General features: G+C 42.2%; 1 long non-coding RNA gene across 1 annotated transcript in view; it reads right to left on the reverse strand.

The window, feature by feature from the left end:
* The window catches only part of LOC137232305 (uncharacterized), a 106,571-nt gene extending 84,503 nt beyond the window's left edge, over positions 1-22,068 (reverse strand). Inside the window, exons 1-2 of the long non-coding RNA XR_010946958.1 lie at positions 21,926-22,068; positions 20,833-20,932 (exon numbers count right to left, since the gene is read on the reverse strand). This is a non-coding gene — a long non-coding RNA (uncharacterized lncRNA). The remainder of the gene's footprint in view (positions 1-20,832; positions 20,933-21,925) is intronic.
* Between the last annotated feature and the right edge of the window lie 4,162 nt (positions 22,069-26,230).

The raw sequence follows: 26,230 nt of genomic DNA on the forward strand, positions 1-26,230 counted from the left end.
ATGAAATTAGAACACTCCCTAACACCATACATAAAAATAAAATGGATTAAAGACCTAAATGTAAGACCAGACACTATAAAATTCTTAGAGGAAAAAACAGGAAAAACACCCTTTGACATAAATGACGGAGAGGTATTTTATGACCGACCTCCTAGAGTAAGGAAAATTAAAACAAAAATAAGCAAATGGGACCTAATGAAACTTAAAAGGTTTTGTATAGCAAAGGAAACCGTAAACAAGAGAAAAAGACAACCCTCAGAATGGGAGAAAATATTTGCAAATGAATCAACAGACAAAGAATTTATCTCCAAAATATACAAACAGCTCATGCAGCTCAATATCAAAAAAACAAACAACCCAATCAAAAAATGGGCAGAAGACCTAAATAGACATTTCCCCAAAGAAAACATACAGATGGCCAAGAGGCACATGAGAAGTTGCTCAACATCACTAATTATTAGAGAAATGCAAATCAAAACCTCAATGAGGTATCACCTCACACTGATCACAATGGCCATCATCAAAAAGCCTACAAACAATAACTGCTGGAGAGGGTGTGGAGAAAAGGGAACCCTCTTGCACTGTTGGTGGGAATGTAAATTGATACAGCCACTATGGAGAACAGTATGGAGGTTCCTTAAAAAACTAGAAATAGAACTACCATATGACCCAGCAATCCCACTACTGGGCATATACCCTGAGAAATCCATAATTCAAAAAGAGTCATGTACCAAAATGTTCACTGCAGCTCTATTTACAATAGCCAGGACATGGAAGCAACCTAAGTGTCCATCAACAGATGAATGGATAAAGAAGATGTGACACATATATACAATGGAATATTACTCAGCCATAAAAGAAACAAAATTGAGCTATTTGTAGTGAGGTAGATGGACCTAGAGTCTGTCATACAGATTGAAGTAAGTCAGAAAGAGAAAAACAAATACCGTATGCTAACACATATATATGGAATCTAAGAAAAAAAAAGGTCATGAAGAACCTAGGGTAAGACGGGAATAAAGGCACACACCTACTAGAGAATGGACTTGAGGATATGGGGAGAGGGAAGGGTAAGGTGTGACAAAGTGAGAGAGTGGTATGGACATACATACACTACCAAACGTAAAACAGATAGGTAGTGGGAAGAAGCTGCATAGCACAGGGAGATCAGGTCGGTGGTTTGTGACCACCTAGAAGGGTGGGATGGCGGGGGGGAAGAGATGTAAGAGGGAAGAGATATGGGAACAGATGTATATGTATAACTGATTCACTTTTTTATAAAGCAGAAACTAACACACCACTGTAAAGCAATTAAACTCCAATAAAGATGTTAAAAAAAAATTAGAAATAGCACTACCATATGACCCAGCAATCCCACTACTAGGCATATACCCTGAGAAGGCCATAATTCAAAAGGTCACATGTACCCCAATGTTCACTGCAGCACTATTTACAATAGCAAGGACATGGAAACAACCTAAATGTCCATCAACAGATAGATGAATAAAGAAGATGTGGTACATATACATAATGGAATATTACTCAGCCATAAAAAGAATGGAATTGGGTCATTTGTAGTGAGGTGGATGGACCTACAGTCTGTCATACAGAGTGAAGTAAGTCAAAAAGAGAAAAACAATATCGTATATTAATGTATATATGTGGAATCTAGAAAAATGGTACAGATGAACCTATTTGCAGGGCAGGAATAGAAACACAGATGTAGAGAACGGATGTGTGGACACAGGGGGTAAGGGGAGGGTGGGATGAATTGGGAGATTAGGTTTAACATAAGTACACTACCATGTGTAAAATAGATAGCTGGTGGGAACCTGCTGTATTGTACACGGAGCTCAGCTTGGTGCTCTGTGATAACCTAGATGGGTGGGATGGGGGTGGGGAAGGAGGACCAAGAGTGAGGCAATGTATGTATACATAGAGCTGTTTCACTTCATTGGACCGCAGAAACTAACACATTGTAAAGCAATCATACTCCAATAAAAAATAAATTCAAAATAAAAAAAGGAAGTAGCAGCACAGGTCATATGATTTCCTGCCAAGATTCTTAACTTCACTCCTGGTTAAGAACTGTACCAATGTCTTGGATGAGGGCAGAGGTGATATCCTGAGGAAAACTGTGGAGAACGTGAAAGTAACGGGATCAGCAAGAATAAAGTGAAAGAATCAGGAGCCAAATAACTGGAAATCTGGTAAATCTAACAAGAAAAAGATCAATATGGATGAAGGTGAAGACCCATGCTTGGACTGCGGAAAAGACAAAAAATTAAGCAGACATTTCAGGATGAGTAGGAGAAGTGGAGAACTGATCTAAGAGTAACACACATTGAAATAACTGAGGGCATTTATTTGAAAAACATGTCCAATATGTGCAAGCTCATGAATTCAGCAACCACTATATGCCCCTACTGTATTAGGTGCTATACAACCATACATCAAAATTTTACTGTGGCCTTCCTAATATCTAATAAATATAGAAGGCCTCCTTTTCAGCAAAGTGCTCCACAACTGTACTCTTTTGGCTCGGTATAAGGTTCAAAAGAAGGGCTGATTCTTTTATAGCAAGCAGAAGATGGCAGAATCAGGAGTCTGTGGGAAAGGAAGAGGAAAGAGAGTGTGCTGTACAAAGTTCTTGCCACCATGTGGCAGGAGAAACACATCTGGCAGAATCCTAAGGTGCATCTCTTCACTAAATGTGCACAAGGATCCCAGGGTCTGAGCATCTAAAACTCCCATCACAGCAGCAAATTCTAAGCAGGATATTCATTTTCTAATGTGACCCAGTAAGTCAACAGGGCCCCAAGACACTGAATAAGTTGGATGAAAGTGAAATTCTTTCTTTCTTCATAAAGTCCTTGACTTTGTTCTCTTTTGCACTTGAAATTAGAGAATTATGACAAACCGACTCACAACAAGGAAAGTATATGGTTTTACAGGAGAGGCAAAACCTAAAGAGAAGCTCAGAACTAGATGGAAATTCAGAGATGAACTAGGGCAGCCCCTTCATTTGACCCCAAGCTATCCAAATTCAAAATGCTTAACATAGCTTAGAATTGTTGAGCTGGCTCCAGAACATTCTAGAATATGTCTCCTGCCTCATCACCCTTCATCCCCCACACCCCTACCTTCCCCTTCACCATGCTTACCACATACCTTACCATTACTCACAGAGAAACCTAGAACAAGGGTATCAAATTCTAAAGGCTGAGGGGCCAGGCAGAGGACATACATGAGTAAAGTGAGCCAGATGGGGCCTGCGGTGATCTAGGGAAGGTTCCCCCAACATGGGAGAACAGCCACCACTTAGCCAATTCTGCTACACAGGTATGCAGTCCACCATGGCCAGATGTTCTTCAAGAGAAGCCCAAAACCTAGCTTTTTATGTGAAATCTCCTGGCTTTTATTTTATTTTTTTAATTTTTTTATACAGCAGGTTCTTATTAGTCATCAATTTTAAACACATCAGTGTATACATGTCAACCCCAATTGCTCAATTCAACACACCACCATTCCCACCCCGATGTGGCTTTCCCCCCTTGCTGTCCATGCATTTGTTCTCTACATCTGTGTCTTAACTTCTGCCCTGCAAACCAGTTCATCTGCACCATTTTTCTAGGTTCCACATACATGCGTTAATCTACGATATTTGTTTTTCTCTTTCTGACTTACTTCACTCTGTATGACAGTCTCTAGATCCATCCACGTCTCAACAAATGACTCAATTTCATTCCTTTTTATGGCTGAGTAATATTCCATTGTATATATGTACCACATCTTCTTTATACATTCGTCTGTCGATAGGCATTTAGGTTGCTTCCATGACCTGGCTATTGTAAATAGTGCTGCAATGAACATTGGGGTGCATGTGTCTTTTTGAATTATGGTTTTCTCTGGGTATATGCCCAGTAGTGGGATTGCTGGATCATATGGTAATTCTATTTTTAGTTTTTTAAGGAACCTCCATACTGTTCTCCATAGTGGCTGTATCAATTTACATTCCCACGAACAGTGCAAGAGGGTTCCCTTTTCTCCACACCCTCTCCAGCATTTGTTGTTTGTAGAGTTTCTGATAATGCCCATCCTAATTGGTGTGAGGTGATACCTCATTGTAGCTTTGATTTGCATTTCTCTAATAATTAGTGATGTTGACCAGCTTTTCATGAGCTTCTTGGCTATCTGTATGTCTTCTTTGGAGAAATGTCTATTTAGGTCTTCTGCCCATTTTTGGATTGGGTTGTTTGTTTCTTTAATATTGAGCTGCATAAGCTGTTTATATATTTTGGAGATTAGTCCTTTGTCTGTTGATTCATTTGCAAATATTTTCTCCCATTCTGAGGGTTGTCTTTTTGTCTTGTTTATGGTTTCCATTGCTGTACAAAAGCTTTTAAGTTTCATTAGGTTCCATTTGTTTATTTTTGCTTTTATTTCCATTACTCTAGGAGGTGGATCAAAAAAGATCTTACTGTGATTTATGACAAAGAGTGTTCTTCCTATGTTTTCCTCTAAGAGTTTTATAGTGTCCAGCCTTACATTTAGGTCTTTAATCCATTTTGAGTTTATTGTTGTGTATCGTGTTGGGGAGTGTTCTAATTTCATTCTTTTACATGTAGCTGTCCAGTTTTCCCAGCACCACTTATTGAAGAGACTGTCTTTTCTCCATTGTATATTTTTGCCTCCTTTGTCAGAGATTAGTTGACCATAGGTGCGTGGGTTTATCTCTGGGCTTTCTATCTTGTTCCATTGATCTATGTTTCTGTTTTTCTGCCAGTCCCATATTGTCTTGATTACTGTAGCTTTGTAGTATATAGTCTGAAGTCTGGGAGTCTGATTCTGCCAGTTCCGTTTTTTTTCCTTCAAGACTGCTTTGGCTATTTGTATGTGTCTCCATACAAATTTTAAGATTTTTTGTTCTAGTTCCATAAAAAATGCCCTTGGTAATTCGATTGGGATTGCATTGAATCTCTACATTGCTTTGGGTAGTATAGTCATTTTCACAATATTGATTCTTCCAATCCAAGAACATGGTATATCTCTCCATCAGTTGGTATCATCTTTAATTTTTTTCTTCAGTGTCTTATAGTTTTCTGCATACAGGTCTTTTGTCTCCTTAGGTAGGTTTATTCCTAGGTATTTTATTCTTTTTGTTGCTATGGTAAATGAGAGTGTTTCCTTAATTTCTTTTTCAGATTTTTCATCATTAGTGTATAGGAATGCAAGAGATTTCTGTGCATTAATTTTGTATCCTACAACTTTACCAAATTCATTGATTACCTCTAGTAGTTTTCTGACAGCATCTTTACGATTCTCTATGTATAGTATCATGGCATCTGCAAACAGTGACACTTTTACTTCTTCTTCTCCAATTTGTATTCCTTTTATTTCTTTTTCTTCTCTGATTGCGGTGGCTAGGACTTCCAAAACTATGTTGAATAATAATGGTGACAGTGGACATCCTTGTCTTATTCCTGATCTTAGAGGAAATGCTTTCAGTTTTTCACCATTGAGAATGATGTTTGCTGTGGGTTTGTCGTATATGGCCTTTATTATATTGAGGTAGGTTCCCTCTTTGCCCACTTTCTGGAGAGTTTTTATCATAAATCGGTGTTGAATTTTGTCAAAACCTTTTTCTCCATCTATTGAGATGATCATATGGTTTTTATTCTTCAATTTGTTAATATGGTGTATCACATTGATTGATTTGCATATATTGAAGAATCCTTGCATCTCTGGGATAAATCCTACTTGATTATGGTGTATGATCCTTTTAATGTGTTGTTGGATTCTGTTTGCTAGTATTTTGTCGAGGATTTTTGCATCTGTGTTCATCAGTGATGTTGGTCTGTAATTTTCTTTTTTTGTAGTATCTTTGTCTGGTTTTGGTATCAGGGTGATGGTGGCCTCACAGAATGAGTTTGCGAGTGTTCCTTCCTCTACAGTTTTTTGGAAGATTTTGAGAAGGATGGGTGTCAGCTCTTCTCTACATGTTTAATAGAATTCGCCTGTGAAGCCATCTGGTCCTGAACTTTTGTTTGTTGGAACATTTTTAATCACAGTTTCAATTTCATCACTTGTGATTGGTCTGTTCATATTTTCTATTTCTTCCTGGTTCAGTCTTGGAAGTTATACCTTTCTAAGAATTTGTCCATTTCTTCCAGGTTGTCCATTTTGTTGGCACAGAGTTGCTTGTAGTAGTCTCTTAGGATGCTTTGTATTTCTGCAGTGTCCGATGTAACTTCTCCTTTTTCATTTCTAATTTTATTGATTTGAGTCCTCTCCGTCTTTTTCTTGATGAGTCTGGCTAGTGGTTTATCAATTTTGTTTATCTTCTCAAAGAACCAGCTTTTAGTTTTACTGACCTTTGTTATTGTTTTCTTTGTTTCTATTTCATTTATTTCTGCTCTTATCTTTATGATTTCTTTCCTTCTGCTAACTTTGGGTTTTGTTTGTTCTTCTTACTCTAGTTCCTTTAGGTGTAAGGTTAGATTGTTTATTTGAGATTTTTCTCGTTTCTTGAGGTAGGCTTGTATAGCTATAAACTTCCCTCTTAGAACTGCTTTTGCTGCACCCCATAGGTTTTGGATTGTCGTGTTTTCATTCTCATTTATCTCTCGGTATTTTTTGAGTTCCTCTTTGATTTCTTCAGTGATCTCTTGGTTATCCAGTAATGTATTCTTTAGCCTCCATGTGTTTGTGTTTTTTACATGTTCTTTTCCCTGTAATTCATTTCTGATCTCATAGCATTGTGGTCAGAAAAGATGCTTGATATGATTTCAATGTTCTTAAATTTACTGACGCTTGATTTGTGACCCAAGACGTGATCTATCCTGGAGAATGTTCTGTGTGCACTTGAGAAGAAAGTGTAATCTGCTGTTTCTGGATGGAATGTCCTATAAATATCAATTAAATCTATCTGGTCTATTGTGTCATTTAAAGCTTCTGTTTCCTTATTTATTTTCACTTTGGATGATCTGTCCATTGGTGTAAGTGAGGTGTTAAAGTCCCCCATTATTACTGTCTTACTGTCGATTTCCTCTTTTACAGCTGTTAGCAGTTGCCTTATGTATTGAGGTGCTCCTATGTTGGGTGCTTATATATTTATAATTGTTATATCTTCTTCTTGGATTGATCCCTTGATCATTATGTAGTGTCCTTCCTTGTCTCATGTAACATTATTTATTTTAAAGTCTATTTTGTCTGATATGAGTATTGTTACTCCAGCTTTCTTTTGATTTCCATTTGCATGGAATATCTTTATCCATCCCCTCACTTTCATTCTGTATGTGTCCCTAGGTCTGAAGTGGGTCTCTTGTAGACAGAATATATATGGGTCTTGTTTTTGTATCCATTCAGCAAGCCTGTGTCTTTTGATTGGAGCATTTAATCCATTCAGGTTTGAGGTAATTATCGATATGTACGTTCCTATGACCATTTTCTTAATTGTTTGGTGTTTGTTTTTGTAGGTCCTTTTCTTCTCTTGTGTTTCCCACTTAAAGAAGTTCCTTTAGCATTTGTTGTAGAGCTGGTTTGGTGGTGCTGAATTCTCATAGCTTTTGCCTGTCTGTAAAGCTTTTGATTTCTCCATCGAATCTGAATGAGATCCTTGCCAGGTAGAGTAATCTTGGTTGTAGGTTCTTCCCTTTCATCACTTGAAGTATATCATGCCACTCCCTTCTGGCTTGTAGAGTTTCTGCTGAGGAATCAGCTGTTAACCTTATGGGAGTACCCTTGTATGGTATTTGTCATTTTTCCCTTGCTGCTTTCAATAATTTTTCTTTGTCTTTAATTTTTGCCAATTTGATTACTATGTGTCTTGCCGTGTTTCTCCTTGGGTTTATCCTGTAAGGGACTCGCTGCACTTCCTAGACTTGGGTGGCTATTCCTTTCCCATGTTAGGGAAGTTTTTGACTATAATCTCTTCAAATATTTTCTCTGGTCCTCTCTCTCTCTTCTCCTTCTGGGACCCCTATAACGCAAATGTTGTTGCATTTAATGTTGTCCCAGAGGTCTCTTAGGCTGTCTTCATTTCTTTTCATTCTTTTTTCTTTATTCTTTTCCTCAGCAGTGCATTCCACCATTCTGTCCTCCAGGTCACTTATCCATTTCTCTGCCTCAGTTATTCTGCTATTGATTCCTTCTAGTGTAGTTTTCATTTCAGTTATTGTATTGTTCATCTCTGTTTGTTTGTTCTTTAATTCTTCTAGGTCTTTGTTAAACATTTCTGGCATCTTCTCAATCTTTGCCTCCATTCTTTTTCCAAGGTCCTGGATCATCTTCACTATCATTATTATGAATTCTTTTTCTGGAAGGTTGCCTATCTCCACTTCATTTAGTTGTTTTTCTGGGGTTTTATCTTGTTCCTTCATCTGGTACATAGCCCTCTGCCTTTTCATCTTGTCTATCTTACTGTGAATGTGGGTTTTGTTTCTCAGGCTGCAGGATTGTAGTTCTTCTTGCTTATGCTGTCTGCCCTCTGCTCTCCTGGCTTTTTTTTTTGCATTATGCGGGCCTCTCACTGTTGTGGCCTCTCCCATTGCGGAGCACAGGCTCCGGACGCACAGGCTCAGCGGCCATGGCTCACGGGCCCAGCCGCTCCGCGGCATGTGGGATCTTCCTGGACCGGGGCATGAACCCATGTCCCCTGCATCGGCAGGTGGACTCTCAACCACTGCGCCACCAGGGAAGCCCCTCTCCTGGCTTTTAAATGAAGAAAATTAAGTTGGATTGTTTTTAAACACTGTACACCAAGCAAAGCCACATATGGCCCACAGTCTGCTGTATCTGCTTTGGATGATAGACCCCATGAAGGAATCGACAACCCCTCATTGCTCACCACTGGGTGGCCTGTGATGAGTCGGTGTCTCTGAGTCTTGGTCTCTTCATCTATAAAAAGGCTGTTGTAAGAACTAGGTTTATATAGATAAACTACACAGCACGGTGGCTGGCTCAGGCAATTCTCAGTGAGAGACAGCTGCTCACTTCCCTGTACTGTGGAGACACCTGCATGTGGGTGTTGGGAGAATTCTCCACATCCTTCCACCTGTTCCTTTCCCTACTGTTATGAAAAAGTGGCCACTGCTCAAGGCAATGGAGTGGGGTGGTCTTTAATCAATCATCTTTACCCTAAATCAGGATTTTTACCAATCAAAAAATTTGGTTTTACATGTTTCCTGGCCTAAGGACAATAAGAATATACACATACATAATCAAAATAAACAAGGTTTTATCCTTACGAGTAGCATTTAAACAGAAAACATCACAGTTTTGGACAATGAAGGCAGGGTGCTCACTTCAGGCCATGGCTGCAGAAGTTTACACTACAACACATGTGCTCAGATCCAATTTACCACGTCCTGCTGGGTGGCCAAGGGCAGAAAGCAGTTGGAAGCTGAGAACATACTCATGTCTTCTCTGCAAAGGTGAGTGGGTCACTGCCTTCAAAAGGACTGAGCTGGGCTGCATTTAGCTGTTGACAACGTAACAGCAGGAAGTAGGGCTAGGGCTTAGGGTCAGGGCAGATGCCACTGGAACTGGGGGAGTCCTTGGAGCACCAGGCTTGTTCACAGACTCCCCCCCGTCCCCTCCTCACCCATGACATGGGATGTCTCATAGCAGTGGGACGCTTGAGGTCAGATTCAGGCCTGGGTTATTGGTTGGAATTTCTGTGTTTCATGCTCATTTCTATTTGGTGACGATTTCATATCTGAATCACAACAGGCAGAAAATATTCAAAGATGCATTTTCTAAAGTCCATAAGTATTCTTATGCAAAGTCATTACAGAGTCAAACAACTGGGGACATCTCAATTCCTGCCAGGCAAAAACATTCTCTAATTTAAAATTTAATAAGTGACACAGAGAACTGATGACCCCTGTAGGCCCACCAGCCCCTAGCACTAGGTCTTCATACAGTAAGCACTCACTCCATACCGGTTATTGAATAAAACTCTTGGCCAGAGGAAATAATGACCCATGATGTAGAGCCAACTGTACAATGAAAACTGAAACTCTCCAAAAGCATGAATTTACTCTTGTATTCTATTTCTTAGTCACCAAAGGTCTTTCTCCATTGGCTTACTCATTCATTTATTCATTTATTCATTCAATAAATGTTTACCGAGCACCCACTATCCTTCAAGCACACCGTTAAATCCTCAGGATAAAAAAGATGATCTTCTACACGCAGCCCAATGTTCATAGCAGCACTACTTACAATAACCAAGACATGGAAGCAACCTAAATGTCCATCAACAGATGAATGGATAAAGAAGATGTGGTGTATATATACAATGGAATATTACTCAGCCATAAAAAAGAATGAAATAATGCCATTTGCAGCAACATGGATGGACCTAGAGATTATCATACTAAGTGAAGTAAGTCAGAGAAAGACAAATATCATACGATTATCACTTACATGTGGAATCTAAAAAAAAATGATACAAATGAAATTATTTCCAAAACAGAAAGAGACTCACAGACATAGAAAATAAACTTACAGTTACCAAAGGGGATAATGGCGGCAGGTGTCGGGGGGGGGATAAATTAGGCGTTTGGGATTAACAGATACACACTACTATATATAAAACAGATAAACAACAAGGACCTACTGTATAGCACAGGGAACTATATTCAATATCTTGTAATAACCTATAATGGAAAAGAATCTGAAAAAGAATATGTGTGTGTGTGTGTGTGTAGATACACACACACACATGTATATGTATAACTGAATCACCCTGCTGTACACCTGAAACTAACAAAACATTGTAAATTAACTATACTTCAATCTTTTAATGGTTTAAAAAATATTCATTGGGGAAAAAAAGATGATCTTCAATTAAATCATTATAGCTACTCTGTGAAAATGACGTGGCCTCAGAATGTAACGGCAGCCAGATCACCCACTGTGGACACCAATCCATAAAGCCCATCTGTCGAAAGCAGCAGGTGTGCTAGAAACTGTTTGGCTCTCAATTTTCCTCTGCACTGCACTGACACAGCATAAATGTCACTTGGTTTGCCCAAATTGAAAAACAGCTTAAAAGAGGGAGGGCGCGTTTATGAATTCATCATTCTTTGGGGTTATGAGTTTATTTCATGTCTGAGCTGATGACTCTCGAACCAAAAGCCTTCACTTGCAATATAGCAGTACTGTCCCAGATCAGTCTGTCATTAAGAAGAGTTGATCAGAGGAGTAAATGTGACAAAAACAGGGAACTTTCAGGTATACTATAAACGTCATTTAACCACAGTTTGCATGAAGAGAGCTACAAGGCCAGGGGTAATGCCAATTAGAAGAACAAATATGGAATTCCCTGGCAGTCTAATGGTTAAGACTCTGCGCTTCCGCTGCAAGGGGCATGGGTTCGATCCCTGGTCAGAGAACTAAGATGCCGCATGCCACGCGGCGTGGTCAAGAAAAAAAAAGAAAAAAAGAACAAATAATGCTTGCTGACTCGTACAAATCATTTATCACTTTTACTTAAGTACTTTGTGCCATTCACTGTGCTAAACATTTTACCTACATGATCTTCTATAATCTTCACAACTCTGTCATTACCTTTCACTTTATAACTGAGAAAACTAAGGTCTTTCCAGGGGGTTAAACACCTGCCCAAGGTCACAAAGTTAAGAAAAGATGAAGCTAAAAATCCAAACCCAAATGGTCTGATTCAGAGCCCCAGTTCTGAACCACACAGTTTCTGCAGCTCTGTCATAATCATAACTTCCCTTGAGTGTCACCACCAACCCACGGCAGTCAGAGAGCCTCTACTGCCATGGGGAACGACAACTCAGATCTCATGGGCACCGTGTTACAGGAGAACAGAGCACAGATACACCACCTCTGGCTGGCAGAGACTCTAGGAATCTGGAAAGACCATAGCTCCTACTTTGCAATGTTCTAAGATACTGCAACCGAGACTGAGCTCTGGTCACGTGCTCTCTGTTCAACTGAATGCTTTGACTGGTGGCAGCAGCCTCTAGAGAAATGAAATACCAAGCACTAGTCTGAATGTGCCCTGGACCCTCCTGAAACCAGATTCAAAGGGCAGGAGCAGATATCCATGAAAACTGTATCAATAAATACATTTACCTCTTGATCAAATAACCCTACTTTTAGAAATGTGTCCTGATATTCCTGCACTCATGAAAAGATTATTCTTTGCTGCACTGTCTGCAACAACAAGAGTGGAAACAACTCAAGCATCCCTCAAGAAGGTACAGGTTAAATTAATTATGGTAAAGCCCTTTAATGGAATACTGCATAACTGTGAATAAAAAATGAAGAAGCCGTGTACTGCTATGTACTGATATGGAAAGGTGTCTAAGATTTATTGTTAAACAAAGAATATAAAATGAGGCACGTCTGTGTATATATGCTTACACTTACCTATTAAATATATTTATTTATGTAAACATAGATAACATTTACATTTACATAAACTCTAGAAGAATACACAAGAAACTAATAAAAATGGTGACCCGCTGGTGTGTTAGGGGAGGCATAGAATATAGGATAGATAGGGCAAGGTTGACAGTGACCACTATATATCTTTTCATAACATTCTGCTTTTTGGACCATGCGACTGGATTACCTATTCAAAAAGGATGACCGTCTTGAACCCAGCTAAAGATTATCTGGATGATTTTGGAGATTCAGCTGCAGAGTCTGATCATGAACAAGTGTGTGCCACAATATATGTACACAGATTTGGGGACCACCTTCTCTTCCCTGCCACTCCACTGGCTCAGACTGGGAGTATTCTGTATTATTCAGGGTAGACCAAGCTGCTGTGATAAAGAGATCTACACATGTAATATTCTGACAGGGTGAAAGTTTGTCTTGCTCATGTACCCAGAAGGGCACTCCAGTCTGCAGGTTGCTCCCCTCCTCATGGTCATTCAGACGGTAGGAACTTTTCCACCGGCCTCATTCCCTCAGGCCTTGGTATCACATATATCCAATTGGCAGAAGGGGAACAAGTGTGGAGAGGGCGCACATGGTCCAGTAGCAACAAACATCACTTCTCACATTCTATTGGTGAGAACAAGTCACATGACTACACTCACGTACAAGGCAAGTTAGGAAATACTCTTTACCTGGGCAACCTCTTTCCAGCTCAATATCTCCTATGGAAGGGGGGAGTGGACAGTTACCCATCTCCAATGCCATCTCTTTCTCCATCACTGAAGGAATTCTGGGAGGGTTACTAGGTGTCATTCACCCAACAAACCTTTCCCAGGCACCCCTGTGTCAGTCCTGACAATATAGAGGAGACTTTGATGTGGTCTGTGGTTTGTAGAGATGAAAAAGCTTATCTCCAGTTGAAATGATGAAGAGAGCCACAGGAACTAGTTAGAGACCCCACTTACCCTGAGCCTCCATGTATTGCAGGATAGAAATCAGTCACTGTCTTTCCCATCCCCCATCTCTGATTCTCTCACCAATGTTTCCTTGCTCCCCTCTGACTTTTTCTGTTTAGTTTATCACCTACTTCATGGCAAGAGGACCCTTCAGTGACCTATTCTGTGTATTCTTCTTGATCCACCTGACTCCGGTTCCAGCCCTCATTTCCACTGGAGTGGTTTCTTTGCTCCCCAGGAGATCCCCCTCCTAGCCCTGTCTGCCCAGTGCCTTCACATATGCCTACAATTGTGTGCGCACACACACATGCACTGAGGCTGTGAGGCAGCTATTACTGTGCCCGGCCCCAAGGAAGCAGAAGCAAAATGGCACAGGGGACAACCCTACCCACAGCCTGTAGGAAGGAAGACAGAACACACTGACAGGTATCTGAGGGGCAACAATTAGGGATGGATTTTTAGCTGAAATACCTCTGCCAAGAACCTAAAGTGACATAGATGTGATCTAGTCCATGGAATTCACCAGGTGGAAGCAACAGATGCAGATTGCAAACGCTGCTGCATTAAACCAGAGCAAACAAAAGTAAAATTTAACCAGACCATGCAACTCTAGGAGTTACTCAAGTTTTCACCACCAAGGGCCCATTTAATTATTTCTATACATCACATGGGCTCATGTTTGCAAAGACTCTTCCTCCCAGAGAAACCACATTTATTAGAGAGTGATGTCTTCATTTCCCCTGTGTCTTATTAAGCAAAGACATATGCAACTACCAAGCGGGGTTTGTGATCACTCATTTGTTCATTCAACAAACATTTACTGAACCTTTGCCACATGCCAGGCACTAGGAATACAGTAGAGAATATAGCAGACAAGGTCCCTGCCTTCAGATTCTTACTGTGGGGCAGATGTTCATCAAATGACCATAAACAAGTAAGTACAAGTTAGAAAGGAGAATAAAGGAGGCCAGGAGAGAGCATGAGGTGAGCTTTGCATGAGGTACAGCTTCAGGGAAGGCATCTCGCCTAAGGGACACCCAAGCTGGGACCAGATTCTCAAGAGGTGCGACGCCCTAAACTCAGTAATTCCCTCTAAAAGAGAAGAAAACACAACTTTAAAAAGAAGCTGATACTGTCTACATGTCTGCTCTGTGAGAGATACAGGGCTGGGCCATTTCCTGGCACTGTTTCATCTCCTCCTCTGCCCAGTGCATCCGTGGTGGGTGACCTGCTCCCTAATTTTTACAGATTAAGAATCAAGGCTCCAAAAGGTTTAGTAGACTGACTGCATCTCCTGGGTAGTAAGAGGCAGATCAGGGAGTCCAACCTGGATCCAAAGCTCTAGGGAGGCAGTAAGGAGGGATGCTTGAGGGGACTCCACTCCAGTACTGGAAGGCAAGACATGAAGAGGCACCCACATGTGCTGTGAAGGAAGGGTGGATCCGCCCAGGTGACACCTAGGTGCTTAAACCCCTAGAGGGGGCATGTCAAGAAACCATAACCACACAGGCCCCTTGGACCGCCACATCTCCTTCCCAGGCTGTGCAAACGGGTCGCCCATGAGAGCAGCCCTGCCGTTAACAGAGAGTTGTCCTTTTGTACAGATTTCTATAAATGAACTCTGTAATTTGACAGAATTTGACCTCTCATGCTGAGTCCTTTGCAGCGTCCCATCATCATTCCTGGCAGGACTCCCAACCTCCCATAAAAAGGAACGTGTGACCTATTTTAAAATTCCTCCAGGGAAAGAGTCAGCATGTTGCCTTGGCAACCGATGCGGGCCATTCTAGGATTCCTGCTCGGTTCTTCCTTCGGTCTAACCTACTTCCGCCCTGATGTAGTTCAAAGCCCACTCATCCTGTGCTGGACTCCCAGGGGTGGAGGAGTGGACAGGATGATTCCCCATGGCCACACCCTCCCACCTCTCCCCTGCTCTGTGAGAGTTCTGGGGGACAGAGAAAGGGAAGGAGTGTGAAAAGGAGGGGAACTGGAGGACCACAGGAGGATCCTCTGACCCAGAAATGGAGTTTGCCAGAGTTTTGCTGACCCTGTCCCTCTGCCTTCCCCTCTACTGACCACTCTCACCCCCCGACCCAACAGCTTTAAGAAACCTGCCTCTCCACCAGCCACTCTGCCCTTCGTGAACTCCTGCAACCCTGACTGTCTACGTCTCCCTGCAGGGTTTACCCTGTGCCTGTAGCTTCACCTACACATGCATCCATCGCGCTTTCTCAAAACCAAAGTTCCTGGAGTCAAGAGCCCATGTCTGGTGTTTCTCTTCAGCCCACATCCCAGCACTGTAATACACATTTCTACTGACTTCCAAGAGAGTTCCAAGACTTCTTTCCCCTGCTCTGGGCTGTTGAGCACACGCCCCAACTCCCCTTCACCCACTGTCGCTGTGGAGGAGAAATACCTGCGCCAATAGGTATCAAGACCTTAATGGGACCCCCACAAGGCAAAGTCCTCTGTCCTGCTTCTACTTGGAAGGCAGGAAGCAGATCTTTGGCGGAAGGAGTAAGGGACGGGCACAATTACTTTCCAGGATTATTTCGGCTGCCAATGATAAAAGCCCAATCCAAACTGGCTAAAGCAAAAACAAAGGAGGAGAGAAGAAACCTGTGGACTCACTTCACTGAAAAGGCCAGATCCAATGGCCCCAACAACGTGGTCTCCATCTCTTAACTTCATCCTCTATTTTGGCGGCACTCTCAGTGGGTCTTCCCCATGTGGTAACAGCGAAGACCACCAGCAGAACAGGTATCTACCCTCCCAGGCTTGTGACTCCAGCAGAAAGAAAATACCACCTTGCCCAGAGTTTCAACCGAGTCCCAGGATGGATGCTTCCAGGGTCATGTGCCAGCCCTGAACCAGCCCCCCAGGCCTGGCCTGAGTCTTGTGTCTGCTCCCTGCAGCTGGGTGGAGTCACTCTCACAAACCTTGTGGCCTTGAGTAGGGGAGCAGTGGCATCCCAAAGCAAAATCAAAGTGCTGTTAGCAGAAGAAGGGTACAGGGAGGCTGGCTGACAAGCGTAACAGATGTCCACTGCCATCTGCATATTCTTTTCTTTTCTTTTGTCGTGTTCAGAATAGTAACACATGGAGTTGAAGTATCTACCCCTTAAGTAACATCTTTAGTTCTGAAGGACTGGGCAGAGCCAGAGAAGAAAAGAGTTGAGGAAAAAAAAAAATAAAAAAGTGAGTCACCTAAAATTGGCACTGACACTAAGTTTACAGAGAGAGGACTGAATGGAGGTATTTTTTCATTTTCTCATTGAAATCCCCAGCTGTTCCACCTTGAGGCCTTTCTCACTGGCTGTTCATTGCCAGCCAGACTTCGCAGACATCAGAACATTTTTCTTAATTATATGTCTGTATTTAAAAAAAAAAAAACAGTGGTGCTCATCACTCTGCCTGCACATGGGAACCTGGACGAGCCCGCTGACACAAAGCAGTTTCTAAGCAACTTGCGGAGCTGGTGCCTAATGCAACAGCCGCAAGAGCTGGAGGAAAAACAAAATAAAGTCCATGGAAACTCAAAGTGGAACCAATTGTGATTGGTTCATCAAGGCTGCACAGGGTCCTATGGGAGGTTAATTCCATCTCAGGCTGATGGGAAGGGCCTTGTTTCCGGAGGCCCGGGACCTCTCTGGTGTGGGATACTTGATAAGAGGTTTCTGGAAGATTCCAATAAGCACTCTGTCCCAGGGACACCTGCCGCTGATAACGTGTGATAACAGAAATGCTGATGTTCAGAACTATGAGAGGCTCCAAGCATTGCCAGCAACTCCAGGGAAGACGGCGAGGTGAGGAGGAGGAGGGGCAGGCCGAGGTTCCCTTGTGCCTCCGCTGCCCTTATCCCAGTGTGGCCTTAGTGCCCCAGAGAGGGGATAGGCATCCTGACCGAGAGGAGTAAAGATTCCCATCTATAGGACTGACCTTACAGTGTACAAAAAGAGTGGATAATTACAAGCAAAGTGGTGTCTCAAAAAAGTGCATGGGCTTTCCCATCAATGACATTAACATTTGCAGCTGGTTACAGGACTCACCATCTGTATGACTCTGGAAGAGTCATTTAACTCCTCTTTGCCTAAGTTTTCTTGCTTTTCTAGCAGGAATACTAACAGGATCGTCATGAGGATTAAACAAAGTAATGATAGCAAAGCTCCCTGTTCCTTGTAGGTGCTTAGCAGATACCTATTTGTTCCCTTTGGGACCTTCCAGGTATAGACCCCCTCCCTATGTCCTCCACCTCTTGTCTGTAGAAAAACTTTAGCCTCCTAGGCCTTCCCTGAGTTCCAAAGAGTAAATTTAATCAGAAGTGAGAACATGCAGAAAGAAAGGAAAACAGTCAAGCAAGACAAAATAATAATAGTTTAGGCATTAAACAAAGTCAGGGACCTTTAGTTCCTCCTCAAGGACTATAGGTAATATTCTGAGCCATGTCCTTTGAGCTGTTTTGCAGATACTGAAACCCCCATCAGGTGGAAGAAGTTAACTGTATGCTGACCACAAGCACATAGACCCCAGACTGGTTGGAAACAGAGGTTGATGATGTTGACTCCTGATTACCTCACCACTAACCAATCAGGAGAACATCCACGATCTGATCACACACACTGCAACCTCCCTCCCTCACCCTGTCTTTAAAAACCTTTCCCTGAAAGCCTTCAGGGAGTTTGGGTCTTTGGGACACTAGCTACCTGGACTCCTTGCTCGGTGCCCTGCAGTAAACACTGCACTTTCCTTCACCACAACCCGCTGTCAGTAGATGGGCTTTACTGCATGCAGGCAAGAGAACCCAACTTTGGTTTGGTAACAGTAGGTGCTTAGCAAACACCTATTTGTTCCCTTTCCCTCAAAATCTTCTCTTACCTGCTCTGATGTTTTTCTTTCCATCAATTAAATTCACGTATCCATTCTACAGTAGCACTTGAGGGCCTGTAGCACACCAGGCACCTGGGGCTGTGCATACAGAAGCCACATGGGCCTACCTGGCCCTGGAGGTGCTCACAGCAGCTGGAGCAGCCCAGAGACCAGACAAGGTGGGCAGACAATCACAAGTTGACGAGGTGAGTGCCAGACAGGCCAGTGCAGCAGGGAGCACTGCCGGGCAGGTGGGCAAGGGGAGAATGGGGGCCACAGATGCATCCAGTTTGAAACCTGCAGGGCTAGGGGGCAGGTGTGAGCCACTAGCCTAGGGAGCTGGATCACCCAGGACCCTGTGAGCCTTGCTAAAGGGTTGGTGCTTCATCTTAAGTATAGGAAAGTGAATGGATCAGATTTTCATTTTAGAAAGGTCACTCTGGCTGTTGGGAGGAAAACGGGTTGGAGGAATGGGGTGGGTCAGATTGGACACAAGGCTACAGGAGAAATGGCTGGAGCAGAAGATTTCAGTGCCCTGCCCACACCCCTCACCCCAACCACCTGGAGTACCCACTGGCCTGTCTCTCTGCTGTCAACGCTGGCATCTCTTTGCCAGAGGGCCTTCCCTTGCCCCTGTTTTGCCGCTACTTTGCAAACTCCACAGCAGGTCAAAAGCGATGACTGGCTGGAGTTAGGGTATAAACACCTCTGCTTTCTCACCCCTTGGGTGGGACAGCTCTGAGACATGGGTCTACTGTGGCTTCCCAAGCCTCTCCCATGGGGTTAAAAGCCAGTTGCCCAAAGCAGTAGCTAGAGTGCCATGCATTCTACATTGGCTTCCTCTCCTTCTTTGACTCACTTTCCCTTCTGCCCATTTCACTTTCCAAATGAATAGCTTATACAGGAATCCTTGTCTCAGAGTCAGCTGGAGAAACCCAAACCAAGGTTACCAATAGCAAAACCTTTCCTAGAAGTGGTTTTGATGTTGGGGAAGAGAAAAAAGGCACTGGAGTTCATAGGAGAACAGGCTCAGGGGATAAAGTTTGCCTGTACCTCCCGTTTCACTCCATTCTGCTCCAGTAACATGAAGGACTAAGTGGGAATTGAGAGACATCTCAGACACCATACATGTCACCATTTAGCTCTACATGGAATCCCAGAGCCCTGGGACTGTGTGGAGGATCTTTGGGCCTTCCTTAAGCATCCTTTGGCATTCTCCTTCAGCTGAGGTAGCAGAAGAATACTTAATGCCTACACTACCAACACCCAAGACTCTGCTGTGGAACCATTTGCAGAGGCAGAAACCAAGTCCTGGAAGGAATTCAGCATCGCAAAAAAAAAAAGAAAAAGAAAAGAAAAGAAAACCCAAAGCTCCAAGCTCCAGCATTTGGCAATCATTCATTTGCTAGTAAGAAATTCAGTAAATATTTATTAAGCGCTTCTTGTGTGCCAGGACTCATGGTAGGTCCTATGGATGTGACCTTGAACAAAGAGAGAGTTTCCTTTGTTCTCCTCATGACCAGATGTATTGGCAATGGTTACTTTCCTGGCTGAGCTCTCTGAGTTATGTGCTCAGTTGAGGGCAGATTCCCTCTACCTCTCAACATGAACCTCATCTATTTCAACAACTCAAAGCAACGGAAAAAGACCAACAACCCAATAGCATATAAAAATGGGCAAATGACAAAGACAGTTCACCAAAAGAAAACCAACAACTCAAACATATGGAAAGATTCACAGTGTGCTCCTAATAGAGGAGTTATCAGCTCATGAAAGACCAAAACACTGATTATCATATTGTGTTGGAGAGGGTGTAGAAAAATAGGCACTTTCATATACTGCTGATAGAAGCATAAAGTGTAAAATTTCTATAAAGGAAATTTGGAAACCTTCAATAATACAAATGATTCCAATTCTGGTCATTTTTCTTTAACGTAAACTCACATTTTTGTGAGCAATGGCATATATATAAGGATGGGGTCATTGCAGCATTTAGCCTGCAAACAAGCTAAATGGTAACCAACTTGGAGGTGGTTAAATTAATTATAATATGTCCATCAATGTAATAGTACACAGTTGGGGGGAAAAAGAAGCTGTTTATGTACTATAAGGAAAGTTCTCCATTAGTGTTAATTTTTGTTTAAGTAAGGAAACAACAGTATGTAAAATAGGCTACCATTTGCAAAATACATATATATATGTGTATATATATATGTATTATACATTTGGAATACATATATTCACTTATTTGCACATGCACAAAATATCTCTGAAGGAAACAAAGGAAATATCTAACATTGCCTTGAAAGAAAAGATTCAATGGCTAGAGGATAGATGAGGAGATTTTTTTTCGTTCCAAATCTTATTATATCTTTTTAATTTTGAAGCATGTGAATTATCTAATTTTTAAATGTATTTACAATAAATAATAAATAAATTGAATCTCTTGGAAATAAACTCCCTCAGAGCCATAAGGCATTAATTGTGCCTTGTCTCTAACTAGGTATTAGTCAGGGTAATCAATGCCAGCTGCTGTAACAAACAATTCCAAATCTCAGTAGCTTCAAATACCATAAATAACTTACCTCAAAGATGGATACAGATGAGGTACCCTGTTCAAAGCAGCCTGATTCCATCTCGAAGCTCCACCATCGTGGTCTCTGATGTCACTCTGGTTTCATCCAGCTGGCAAATGAAGTAAAGAAAGAGTCTGAGTAATGTATACTGAACATTCAATCACTCCAGCTCAGAAATGACACTCATTACTTCTGCTCACATGACATTTGGAAGTAGGCTTGGAGATTTAGTATTCCTATATGGCCAGGAAGAAAATGAAATAGTTTACAGAGCACAAAGCATTCTCTGCCGTAAAGGGTGATACTGAGCCTCCAAGGCAACTGCACTAAGATTCTGGAGATTCTGTTGGTCACTTTCTTGATCAACTCTTTATATCTGTTAACTTAAAAAAAAAAAAAGACTTTTTCTTTTAGAGCGGTTATAGATTTACAGCAAAACTGAGAGGAAGGTACAGTGATATCCCATATACTCCCTGCCCCCACACATGCATAAACCAAAGTGATGAGTTTGTTACAACTGATGAACCTACAACACAAATCATAATCACCCGAAGTGCGTATTTTACATTAGGGTTTACTCTTGGCTTTGTACATTCTATGGGTTTTATCTGTTAACTTTTGCTATGTTAACGAATCATCCAAAATGTAGTGACTTAAAATGACAACAATTTATTTAGCTCATGATGCTTTGTTGTGACCATCTGAACTGGGCTCAGATGGATGGTTCTTCTGGTCTCAACTCACTCATGCCTCTGCAGACAGGTGCCAGGTCAGCTGGGAACTAACTGACCAAGGACGGCATCAGCTAAGCTGGCTTGTCTCTATTCAACATGATCTCCATTCTCTAACCTGAGTTGTCACATGATGGCTGATCATACTCAAAACAGGCACCATGTCACTGCCACCACATTCCATTGGTCAAATTAAATTACAGAGCCATCTCAGACTCAGAGCATAAGGAAATAAACTCCACATCCTGATGAAAGGAATTGCCAAGTCACACTGTAAATATGGGGAGGGGAGTAACCATGGCCATGTTTGCCATATACCATAGTTCTCCTCAAAGACCTCTGAGAAAAAAGCAATTGGTTCACATCCATACCAAGGCCTTGCTGGGAATAGTTCTCACTGAAGTTGCTGACCAAGGACAGTCTTCTGCAAGAAAAGGCTGTGGAACGGCCATTACACAATCCCTGACATCCAAACCTATACAGGTATCTATACCTCTAAACCATAGGTGCTAAAGCAAACCAAGGAGAGATAAAACACAGGATAATTTATGAAGAAATTTGCTAATAATACAAATCATTGACTCAGAGTTAGAACTGGCTTTAGAGATCATTTAATCTAGTGTTTTTTAAACCTGTGTGACATGAAACCAAAGGGAGTTCCAAGAAGGTGATTCATGAGTTCACTGAGGGGAAAATCAAATAACAAATAGCCATGCAGAGGAACTCTGGGTCTCCGCACCCCTACTTCTACCAGGGTGTCCAGAATTTTTTTTATAATGAAGAAGCCATTAGCCACCTTATTGCAAAGATCCCTCTACTCGTTATACAAATGTTCACCTAGAATTGCCCTGTGTTTATTTGGACTCATTCGATTTTTACTACCCAACATCTTTTGAGGAGCCAATATATGCTGAAGGCCTACTACACACAAAGCATTGTGTTAGAACCTTCAATATAGAGTCTCATTCTCTCTGCCATAAGCCTTGAGAGTCTTTCAAATGTCTTCTCTACATCTGCCTTCATTCTAGACAGATGCTTGTCAATTCACCTTCCAAGTAAAGCCTTTATCCCAAGCCACGTTTCCAGTCTTCCACACTGCCCCATTCAAGGGTTCTTTCCTGCTATAGTGAACATCAACCTGCTTTTTAAATCCAACCACCACCCAGTTTTATGCAGTCTCAGACAGCTCTAGCCCACTCAGGTCTCCAAGTGCTCTCTCAGTCTGAGTAGCAGGAGATCCTCAGTAGCCCCCCACACTCCCACTTTCCACCTACAGCCATGGCTCTCCTTTGATAACACCTGCTCCAAGCCAACCTGGTATTAAAATCATATACCAAGCCAGGAATCATTTCTCCATTTCTCTTCAAGCCTGGTCCTCATATGACATCATCTCATTTCTGCAAACTCCATTGCTACATGATAAATAATAAAAAGATGAACAGGAAATGACTGAAATCTTTATTTTGAAATAAGAATCTCACATTGCAACATGAGGTCAGTTGCTATTTACTCCTTTTACTCCTTCTCTCTCTCCTGTTGGTGAGAGCGCCACCAACGACCTACTATCTCCCTAAATTTCCAGCTCCCAGGCCAGCTCTTTGGAAGTGCTGGTGAACAAGGATGCTAAGAGTTAATGGGAATGTCCCCATCCCAAGAGAATTCTGGGACTGCCTGGCTAATTCTATCTGTTGAGGCTCCATAAATGTCAGAAGTTAGTGGGGTAGTGTGTCTAGCTGGTAATTGCAATGGGATTTCCTTTGTGCATTAATAATATCTACCTCCTAAATGGTGCAACCACTACAGAAAACAGTATGGGAGTGTTACCAAGTGCAAGTCCGTGTGCCCGACACACAGTGAGACCAAACAATACTGAAAAGTCAGAGTCTAGAGCAGAGAAAGGTTTATTGCATGCAAGGAGATGGGTGGCTCACGCATTAAGAACCCCGAACTCCCTGAAGCCTTTCAGCAAAGCCCTTTTATAGAAAAAGTGAGGGAGGGGCATGGTTAGTTGTTGGAAACTTCTTAGTGTGGGACCCTTTGTTCTTGCAGCTGTCCGCGTAAGTCAGGTCACAGTCAGGTCACAATGTTCCTATAAACCTCCATCAAAACAAAGGTTATTCCCTGTTCTGCAACATTTATTTATTCATTCATTCATTCATCCATTCATTCATTCATGGTTGCATTGGGTCTTCATTGCTGCATGCAGTCTTTCTCTAGTTGAGGCGAGTGGGGGCTACTCTTTGTTGTGGTGCACGGGCTTCTCATTGTGGTGGCTTCTCTTGTTGCAGAGCACGGGCTCTAGGCGCATGGGCTTCAGTAGTTGTGGCACGTGGGCTCAGTAGCTGCGGCTCGCAGGCTCAGTAGTTGTGGCACACAGGCTTAGTTGCTCCGTGCATGTGGGATCTTCCCAGACCAGGGCTCGAACCCGTGTCCCCTGCCCCCTGCACTGGCAGGCGGGTTCTTAACCACTGTGCCACCAGGGAAGTCCTGCAACTTTTTATCTAAAGGTGTAATACTCTTAAAAGTCATGGCCTTGAGAATTATACAAGAAATGGAAGGGGAGGCATTGAGTTCTTTCTCCATGCCTCCTTTCAGCTTTTAACACTTAACAAATGCATAAGCAAAGTGACATCATTACCTCTCATTTAACTTGTTCAAGGTCCCAAGGCTCAACTTTCACCCTCCAAGGTCCAGGCCCTGGCTAAAAGGAGAGGGTCTCTACACAGGCCAGTCACCCTGCCCGGAAGCACTCATCCAACATCCAATCTGGGTCCTCCCGCCAGTGCCCAGGCCCAGCTGAGGAGGCAGATCTCAGCTGGCAGCGCCCTCAGGGCCAGGTCCCCAGACCCTGCCCAGCCATCACCACTGAGGGAGCCAGGTACCCAGGACCCAGCCGGCTCTCAGGCTCCTCAGTCCAGGCAAATGGGCCACAGCAACGCTGACCACTGGTGGAGCAGAACTGCTAAGGGCCGTGTGTTAACGGCCAGGCGTTAACGACCCTGCACCCACCCCACCCCTATTACAGAAGTTCCTCAAAACAATTAGAAATAGAACTACCATATATGATCCAGCAATCCCACTTCCGTGTATTTATCCAAGAGAATTGAAATCAGGATCTCAAAAAGATATTTGCACTCCTATGTTCATTGTAGCCCTATTCACAACTGCCAAAAGGTGGAAACAACCTAAGTGTCCATCAGTGGATGAATGGATAAAGAAAATGTGGTATATACATACAATGGAACTTTATTCAATCATAAAAAAAGGACGAAAATCTTGTCATATGATACAACATGAATGCACCGAGGACATTATGCCAGATAAAAATAATCCAGTCACAGAAGGACAAATACTGCATGAATCCAATTATATGAGGTATCTAAAGTAGTCAGACTTATAGAAACACAAAGTAGAATGGTGGTTGACAAGGCTGTGGGGAGAGGGACAGAGTGGACTGCTGTTCAATGGGTATAGAGTGAAAAAGTTCTAGAGACCTTCTGTACAACACTGGACCTATAGTTAGCAATATTATACTGTACACTTAAAACTCTGTGAAGAGGGTATATCTCATGTTATATGGCTTTTACCACAATAAAAAATGATAATGATAATATCTATCACTTACCTTTCTACTGGTGGGTGATAGGGAAAATTAATGTGAAAATGGTTGGAATAGGTACAGAGCTATACAAATGTAAGAGATTATTACTATGATTATTATGGTACCCCACCTTCTTTTTTTTTTCTATTTCAGAATGCAAGATTATTCTCTAATTAAGTCTAAATTAGTGGGGGTGGGAGGAAGGCTATGTTTTACATCAGGTCTTCCAGGAGTCCTCTGGTGCCAAAGACCAGACAAAGTGGCAGCACAAATGAGCCCAGGCAGGCAAAACTCCTTAACCACAGACAGAGAGGAGCTTATAGTGTAAAGCTGAGAAAACACTGCCTTATGGAACTTTCCTCAGCTCATGTGTATATCCAAAGGCAGAGCTATGCTCTCCAGCTAGGAAAGCAAAGATATTTTTTCACACCCTGGCCAGAAATGTTTCAAAGTCCTGGGAAATCAGAGATGGGAGCATACAAATAAAATGCCATTGCATCCCCAGCTTAAAAGGAAAAAAAATACCAATTCATCTCCGGAAGCTAGCACAGTACCCAGAACACAGTATTCATCAGCCTAAGTACACAGAAAATATTGGATGGATGGAGGATGGATGGAAGGAAGGAAGAAGGGGAACAGGAATGAATGAACAAGCAAAAAATGTCCCCAAGTTGGGCTTCTATCTTTAGGAAGAGATGTCTCTCCACCAAAATGAACATAAACTGCTATTTCAACAAGTACCAAGGCAGGCTTTGCTCATGAACAGCTTTTCATGACCCAATGTTCACCACAATGCTTCTGTAGGCTTAAAGAATAACTTCCTACAAAATTATAAAAATTATCCCCTCTTATCATACACCATGATCAAGGGGATTTATTCCAGAGATGCAAGGATGGTTCATATTCTGCAAATCAATCAGTGTGATACACCACATTAACAAAAGGAAAGATAAAAATCATATGATCATCTCAACAGCTGCAGAAAAGGCACCTGACAAAATTCAACGTTCATTTATGATTAAAAACTCTCAATAGAGTGGTATAGAGGAAACATACATCAACATAATAAAGCCCA

Source organism: Pseudorca crassidens, chromosome 10 (genome assembly GCF_039906515.1).
Source record: "Pseudorca crassidens isolate mPseCra1 chromosome 10, mPseCra1.hap1, whole genome shotgun sequence".
In the NCBI taxonomy this organism is placed as follows: Eukaryota; Metazoa; Chordata; class Mammalia; order Artiodactyla; family Delphinidae; genus Pseudorca; species Pseudorca crassidens.